Here is a 7,096-nt window from a genome sequence, read left to right on the forward strand (position 1 = left end):
CACTGGCTTCCACCAAAATAATTCAATTTTAATTGGACAAATGGTCCTCTCTACTCTTACAGTTAATTTTTTTTTTGGGGGGGGGAGGTAGAAAGCATAAATGCACACTTATTTTGAATCTCCACAACATGTAGCAACCTACTTTATCTGTTCAAAATATACTTTATATGTTCAATATATGTGCTGTTTATTGATTGACTAAAGAAAAAGACCCTTGAATTGCATAAATTATTCTCCCAATCTATTTTGTATCATTTCTGTCTTTCCTTCATTGTCCATTTCTTTCTTGTTTTTTTTTTGTTTTGTTTTTTTTTTGAGAGAGAGAGTTTTTGCTGTAGAAGGGAAAGTGTGCTCGCCAGAGAGACAGAAAGCAAGAAATCCCTCCCCCCACCCCAGGGGAAATGACCATGCCACAATCTCTTCTCCTCCTGTTTCCTCTCAGGATTTTGGGCACGCACACACATGCACCCAGTGTGAGTTTTTTGTTTTGTTTTGTTTTGTTTTGTTTGTAGAGGTTTTTGCTATAGGGTGCGTGCACTCACCAGGGAGACAGAGAGACAGAAAGTGAGAAATCACCCCCCAGGGGGATGGCCATGCTGCAATCCCTTCTCCTCCATTCTCCCCTCAGGATCTTGGGCACATACGCACATGTGCCCGGCATGAATTTAAGCCACCGGGTCCGGAACGCGAACTGTGGTCAACTACATGGGAGTCCAGCGACATAGCCATTACACCAGCTGCTGGTCCCCCAGTGTGAGTTGTAAGCCTCCAGGTCCAGGACTTGAACTGTGGTCATCTACGTGGGAATCCAGTGATGTAACCATTATGCCATCTGCTGGTCCCTCATTGTTCACTTCTTAACTGGAGGCAAATTTGTACCAGGAGGAAGTCTGTGAATGGAAAGGATAAAGTGACAAGGAAAGAGAATGGAGTAGATGCAAGCATGGGTTTTTTCATAACTATTGATTGCTTGACTCTGCTTTCAGGTTCCATTGATTTGTTAGCGTTGACTGGATTTACTGCTTCTATGCTTTTTTTCCAAGAGCCAATATTCTGCTTTCCCCGCAGCAATGCGTCCCTCGTGCACCGGTCATTTCCCTGAGACCCCCAACGTACCCAGGAAACAGCCAGGAGCTGCGAAGTAAGCCAAAGTACCTCTGAGCAACCAGAACAGATATCGCCACTTCACCACCACCCGGACACTTACATAAGGTAGAACGGCCTTTGGAGAGCTCTGCGTACAAGTCTAACAACTCATATGTGTGATTCTCTGACGGAGCACGTGAGACACAGCTAATGTGTCAGGAGGCTAGGAAAGTAAGACTGCCAATGACTGGGATGCTGACAACCACGAACAGAACACCTCACCCACTGATAGAAAAAGAGCAAGCAAAAACAAAAACAAAAATGAAATGAAACAAAAAAAAAAATCCCACCTTGTAAAAGCAAGACCAAAAAGCAGGGAGATTTGATCATACCATATAGAGGCAAGCAGCCCCATACTTGAAGTGCACATAAGGACATCCTCATATTCCAGTGTGAGAGAAGTTGACGTTCACTGTGTTTAGCCTGAGATAGAAAGAAAAGGGGAAAAAATGTGTTCCACAAACTATTGCAGAAGGCAAGAAAGTACATAGTATATTTTAGAAAGATTTCTGGCTGATGGGACCAGCAGTTGGCATAATGGCTATGTCGCCGGACTCCCATGTAGTCGACCGTGGTTCGAATTTTGGACCCGGTGGCTTAAACTCACGCTGCGCATGCATGCCCAAGATCCGGAGAGGAGAATGGAGGAGAAGGGATTGCGGCGCGGCCATCCCCCCGGGGGGTGATTTCTTGCTTTCTGTCTCTCTGTCTCTCTCTGTCTTTCTGGAGAGCGCACGCACCCTATAGTAAAAAAGAAACCTCTCCAAAAAAAGAAAAATATATATATATATATCTAAAGTGAAATAAGAAATCTATGTGAACAGTGACCAAGAGCGTAGTAAGAAGAAGCCCTGAATACTAATCAAGGCCCTCATCCCCAGAGGAGCCTCTCACTTAAAGCCAGCTTCTCCCAACACCCTAAATTGCCCAAGCAGCTGCAGATTCCTTCAGACCCTTCGCAGGGCAAACTAGCGAGTGTGACCACCGTCAGGCAGACACTGCACAATGGCGGCTGCTGCCTCTGTTACTCCTGTGCTGGCCTCTGTTACTCCTGTGCTGGGGCCCGCGCCACACATGATGGGCCACACATCTGATGAGCAGAGGTCCACGGTTCGTCCACCATGGACTCGCATTGTTCATCTGCGAAGCAGGCTCGGTGAGCGTCATTGTCCATCTCCCAACAGATGAAGATAGAGAGGCTCTGAGACAGTGACACAACCAGTGAGGGATCAAGCCAGATCTTCCATCCCCAGAACAGGGAGGGCTTCATCCTGTACAATATCCATGCCAAGAAAAATCTGACAGTATCAGGGAGGGGGCTAACCCAATTTCTCTCGACCTATAAGAGTGATTCTTACAGTATACCTAAGCGTGCTTTCCTTCTGCGTCATGACCCGTAAAATACCTTGCGAAGACAGAAAACACCATATGTGACATTCTACTCTTAAAAAACCTTACTTTACATGTTATTGGGATCAAATGGTTGTAGCTAGTTGAAATTAACAGTATTACTTAGAGATTAAGATTAACCTAGTTGTGAGCTTGTTTAAATAACTTAAAAAGCCACATGAATGGGACCAGCAGTTAGTGTAACGGCTATGTCGCTGGACTCCCATGTAGTCGGACCACGGTTCGCATCCTGGACCCGGTGGCTTAAAACTCATGCTGGGCATGTATGCGCATGCCCAAGATCCCGAGAGGAGAATGGAGGAGAAGGGATTGCAGCATGGCCATCCCCCCTGGGATGTGATTTCTCGCTCTCTGTCTCTGTCTGTCTCTGTCTGGCGAGTGCACGCGCCCTATAGCAAAAACTTCTCAAAAAAAGAAAAAAGCCATGTGAAAGAATAGAGTTGTAAGTGTAAGACATAATAAAAATATTGTCTACAAACAATACATTATAGAAATTTAGATGCAGTGTTAGACTCATTCACATGTGAGCGACATATGTCGCTATAGTGTATGGCTGAGAAATTAATGCACTTCCTCTTTCAAAGTATTTCTCAGGGGCTGACAGGTGGCGTGGTGATTAAGGGTGTTGGATTCCCACATGGCCAACCTTGGTTCAAGTCCCAGACCTGACGGCTTGCTTTCTCACTTTCCCTCTCTCTCTCTCACTCTGTCTCTCTCGTCAAATTTAAATAAATAAAGTTAAATAAAATAATTATTTTTAAAAACGAAAACAGAATTTCTCTATCAGGCCAAACTGTGAAGTGGTTAAAGCAACTGGGTCCCCTTGGCTGACCACACAGTTCAAGTCCCAGACTTGAGTAGCTTGAAAATCATGTAGGGGGCTTGTGCTTGCCTCAGATCCTGAAAGGAGGAAGAAATGGAGGAGAAGATATTGAGACTTGACCAGGCCCTATAGGGGGTGCTTTCTCTCCTCCCTACCACACAATCAAGTACAACAGCCCTCTGACAAAACTTAAAAAAAAAGAAAAGTATGTATTTCTCTGTCAATAGCTATGTCTGCAATGCAATGTGCCATCTGCTGGATGAAATGGGTACTATTTTGTAAGGCTGTACATAGACACGGTCCAGTGTTTGACAGTCATATCTTTCAAAGAAAACGTTTTCAATATTTGAATTCTGACTAAGATTTTAGAAAATAGTTGTTTCTATCCCACACCAATATCCTAATCCTCTTTTGAAGTTACTGATAAAGAATCTCATTGACAGATTCGAAAGCTTCTTAAAGATTAGTTTGGTACTTTCTATTATTATCAGCTGAGTGACTCTCCTCAAAAAAAAAAAAAAGAACTCACAATTATGTGTAGTAATATAACTATGGATTCATTTCTTGGTAGTTTCCCACATCTCAATAAAATGCATCTCAATAAGTATGCACAGATAAAAAAAAAATCACAAGGCTTGTCCCATTTTATTATTTCATTTCACCACTATTTATTCCCATGTAGTGCACTGAATTTTGGTGATACACAACCCAACAAGGTGTGGTCCCAATTCTCTGGAATCTTATCATTGAGTGGAAGATGGTAAGAAGCAAATTAACTATTGTACGGTAATACATGTCATGAACCCTGGGATGGGGGTTCCTGAGGGGGTCCGCTGAGGTTCAGGGGTCCGCTGAGGCTGTTCGGCACACATCCATCGGCCTCTCTACAGCAGTGACTTTCAACGGGGGCCAATTCGCTACACATTCCCACTCCCCTCACCTTGGGCCCTTTGCCCATGTCCGGAGACGGTGTGATCATTACAACTGTCCGGGGAGGAGGTGTGCGCTACTCGCCAGGGACGCCGCTAAACATCCTATACTCAAGGCCCCACCGCCACGCATTGCCCAGTCCCCAACATGGATAAGTCAGTTTTGAAACGCTGTCTTGCCCAATCCTGATCCCTCCTTTCCCTTTTCACAGGTGTTGATCCTGAAATCATTCTTTTTTTTAAGAAGAGGGACTATTTTAAAGCTTAACGTTGCAAGTGATTCTTGTTTTCCTTTGCGCTCAAGTGCCTGGCTCTTCCAAGATGCGTGTTTTTGTTCTTTGTTTTCTTCTTGTGTTTTGTTTCTCGTATTACGCGCACACAGGTTATCTTTGCAGCCTGGGGAGGGAAGATGTAATGCATAGCATCGAACACTGCAGAGAGGCCAGATCATAGCAGATAGGAGACTGGGGCGGGCTGCAGTGACGTCAGCGAGACAGGTGTACTAGAAGGGACGCTGGGAGAAAAGCGGCAGAGGGGTGATTTCTCACTTTTCCCCTCACTGTCTCTCTCCAGTGAACGCACATGCCCTAGGGCAAAAACCTTAAAAAAAAAAAAAGAGCTCTCCAAAAAGACCTCTAACTGCAGAGTTTTCCAAAGTGGAACAAAGTGGACGTGTCCTGCAGCACCCAGAGCCTCACTTCCCTAGCACCGCTCCGCCCCCCAATTCCTCTCCCACTCCCAGGACTCAGCGGTGGTGTGAGACCTCTGCGGTACACAGCCATCAAAGATGGTGAGCTGTGTTTCTTTCTTTCTTCCATGAGAGGGACAGAGAGACAGCACCTCCAAGAGGGTCCTCACACTGTGATCCACTCCCAACTCCGGCCAGCCCAGACCACAGACACGCACGCATGTGGCATGTCCAGGGAGGTGTCCAGGCCACATAGGTCAGTGTCGCACAGCTCCCAGGTCGTGGGAATTCAGACACCGTTTGAAGGACTGGTTGTCAACTGAAGGCGACGTCCCCCACCCTCCCGTCCCAGGGGCATTTGGCAATATCTGGAGATGTTTCTGGTTGTCACAAACGGGGGTGAGGGATGGGCCTCCAGTAGGTAGATCCTTTTAGTAATAAATATCCCACAATGAATGCACAGGGCAGTTTCTCAGATGAAGAATTATCCAGCCTCAAATGTCAATAGATGGCACAGAGGGTGACAACATGCTTCAAATAGTTTCTCATCTAAAGGACCCTTCAAAAATTTGCTATCATCTGCTGAAGGGTCATTTATAATTTGAAGTTTATGCCTCAGACAAATGAAGTATCAGGTAAGATGGGGAGGAAGATGGTATTTATAAATGTCCACCAGATGGCGCTAAAACACAAGAAAAACCCCAGCCTCCGCTCGCCTCCATTTCGCCTTCGTTTGCCCTCTAAGGTAAGCGCTCATCTTTTCCTCTGCAAATTAGGATCGTCACTATTTATGCACGGGGTATTTGTTTCCCACCACCCGGATTTTCCTGCAAGTGAGTTAAAATTGATAATGACCAAATCAGCCTGGAAGTTGAGAAGAATAGGGCCACCTCCTCAATCTGCTGCAAACTTCCCTTCCCTGTAACAACCAGGGTATGAAAGAACCCGCTAGGTTTTTGTCCCCTTCTTCAGCTAACTTTTAGCTGAGCATATAGTAAACTGAGAGACGGATCACCCCAAGACTTCTTTACCAAGACTTCTTTACCTTTAGAGTGACCGAGTGATGCAGTTCTGGCCATCAGTGGGATGTGAGCAGTGTGGTGGGCAATTTCTAGGTAGTATCCTTACCGCTGCGGTTCTCAGCTGGGGGTAAGTAGCACACTCCCTGGGGAGGGGACATTTGGCAATGTCTGGAGACATTTTTGGTTGTCACAACTGGCGTATGCTCCTGGCACCTAGTGGGCAGAAGCCAGGGATGATGCTAAACACCCAGCAATGCACAGGACAGTCCCCCCACACACACACACAGGAATTATCCAGTCCCAAATGAGAATAGCGTCAGGGTAGAGAAATCCTACCCTAGAGGGAAGGGGCTCCTGGCTTCCCCTAGCCCTCTTCCTGCTGGTTGGAAGGAAGGTGCAGGGGAAGAATCTTGTCTAATATAATCCCCTTCAACATATCCACACTTTCTGGCATGGTGTACAATTATTTTACTTATTACCTCTGTTCTACCCAAGAGATAGTTAATTTTATGAGGTCAAAAAACATCGTGTTCACCACTGTATAGCCTATAACTAGATACCATATTGTTTTTAAAGTTTTTACCATAGGGCACGTGTACTCACTGGAGAGAGAGAGACAGAGAGAGAGAAAGACCACCCACTAAGGGGAATGGCCACACTGCAATCCCTTCTCCATTCTCCTCTTGGGATTCTCAGCACGCACACACATGCACCTGGCATGATTTTCAAGCCACTGGGTCCAGGACTCAAATCGTTGGAGGCCATCTAGGAATCCAGAGCCTTAACCACACCACCTGCTGGTCCTGCCACATATATCATTTTAAACATTCTAGTAACACATTAATAAAGTAAAAGAGAAATCTCAAGTTAATTTGAATCTTTTTTTTTAACTTAAATAACCCTTCCTTAGGCTATGACCACTATTTTTTAAAAAGAGATTATTTTACATTCTTTTTCTCATACTGAACTTGCAAGTCCAGTGTGTAACTTTCCCCAGAAAGACATCTCAGTTCAGACCACTACAATCCTGCCCACAGCCACACACCGCTAGTGGCTAAAAACACCCCAGCGGCGCGCA

General features: G+C 45.4%; 1 long non-coding RNA gene across 1 annotated transcript in view; it reads right to left on the bottom strand.

Annotated features, from left to right (window-relative positions):
• Positions 1 to 4,574: 4,574 nt before the first annotated feature.
• LOC114006763 (uncharacterized) overlaps positions 4,575 to 7,096 on the bottom strand; it is a 3,195-nt gene continuing 673 nt past the window's right edge. The window contains exons 2-3 of the long non-coding RNA XR_003548442.1: positions 6,042 to 6,231; positions 4,575 to 4,704 (exon numbers count right to left, since the gene is read on the bottom strand). This is a non-coding gene — a long non-coding RNA (uncharacterized LOC114006763). The remainder of the gene's footprint in view (positions 4,705 to 6,041; positions 6,232 to 7,096) is intronic.

This window comes from Tupaia chinensis, unplaced genomic scaffold (assembly GCF_000334495.1).
Source record: "Tupaia chinensis unplaced genomic scaffold, TupChi_1.0 Scaffold150243_1, whole genome shotgun sequence".
Taxonomy (NCBI): domain Eukaryota; kingdom Metazoa; phylum Chordata; class Mammalia; order Scandentia; family Tupaiidae; genus Tupaia; species Tupaia belangeri.